We start from the raw sequence: 1,662 nt of genomic DNA on the forward strand, positions 1-1,662 counted from the left end.
AAACACCACATTTACTGGCTTAGTCATGGGGAAAGTGAAACTTTAAGATGCATAGTGCTTAAAGCCATGTTAAATTTAAATGTTTGCGGCCACATGAAGCTGTTAGAAAGCATATGAGGATTTCCTAGAAGCAAGGATAAAATAACATTGTGTACCCACCCTAACAAAATGATAGCTGAAATGTGGTACTTCATTTACTAAAATAAGTTTAATCTTACCATATCCAAAAACTCGCTCACTCTGCTGTTATTTAATAGATTAAATGCACTAGAATTTTATTGAATAGAACATGGAGACACATTTTTAATTAAAGTATTCATATTAATCAAGGATTTATTTACTTTTATTGCACCTTATTTAGAAATGTACAGAAATACATGCTTTCATATGTCCTTTAGTTATGATTATTTCATTTATTCACTATACTATTTATTATAAATGTCTCATTTCAGTTTTAGTTTGGCTCTAGTTTTGTATTTATTCCAGTTTATATGAAAAGGTTCATGTAGCGTGGATTAAAATTCATATACAGAGTAAATCCTTTTCACTGAAACAAGTTTGAAAAGTTGTGGGAAGCGTGGTGGTGGTGACGTTGAAAGCGAGCGACCGTGGTGGTGTAGTTCGATTATAGCCTAAGTTTAGCTTTTAAGTTCTGGTGCTTTTATTTAGGCTTCAAAATTCATCAAAGTTATATTATTTTGTGAAGATTATCTTGATGGACAAAACGTGTAAGTTTCATGAACTATGGTTGAACACAGAGCTTATTTTTTGCAATAATCCAAAAAATCCTATAGGCTTTTTGTCGAGGGAACCAGTGCGACGCTAACAGACGATCGGCCTACAAAGTGACGTCATAGTTCCCCACTCTATTCCTTTTTGTAGGAAGTTTTTTTATTCGTTGTTTGTCACTCTCAACACCCCATGAACAGCAGGGACACCTACTGGACTGTAAGTATTTCTTAATACACTCACATTCAGCGCCATCTGCTGGACAGACATCGACTATGTCTGATATATGAGGAACTTGCACTTTTTTTATGAGGACTAAGTTAACCTTTTTTTTAATGTCAAAAACATTTAATAATAAATATTATACAAACCCTTAAAAACCCATTTAATATCTTAGGTTGAGTGCAGACCGTTTCATTGAACAGGTTTTAGGTAATCCCGTCCCAATTTTCTCAATAGAGTGAATACCACATCTGGGTCTAAACTTGACTTTTGGATAAAGTTGCCATTGGTGTGTGTGACCAGGATCATTTCAAACAGCGCTGTTCAAAATGGCTCTTCTGACCATTTAGGAGTTTACAACACTCCCGTTGGGCAGCACAGGTTACTAGCAAATAACTTTTTCTTATGGGACAAAGGCCGTTTTCCTCTATAAGGGCGCTTGACGGCCCAGAAGGCAGAATCCTCAACTGGGTCGCGTGGAGGATTTTTGTTCCCTTACGGATGACATTTAAATAGGTAAGTATAATCGATTTAAATCACTCGAAATCTGCTCCAGCAATCTCGCTCTCTCTCTCTCTCTCATATATATAATCAGCTCAGTGAATACACTTATATTCAGATACTATAGTTATGAGAAGCGTTATACATGGAAGCGCGTGTGGTTGCCGAACTGTATTAAAGCTTTAATCAGAATAAAACCGTATATTAAAA

This window comes from Sinocyclocheilus rhinocerous, unplaced genomic scaffold (genome assembly GCF_001515625.1).
Source record: "Sinocyclocheilus rhinocerous isolate Xijiao unplaced genomic scaffold, SAMN03320098_v1.1 scaffold113, whole genome shotgun sequence".
NCBI classification, from domain to species: Eukaryota; Metazoa; Chordata; class Actinopteri; order Cypriniformes; family Cyprinidae; genus Sinocyclocheilus; species Sinocyclocheilus rhinocerous.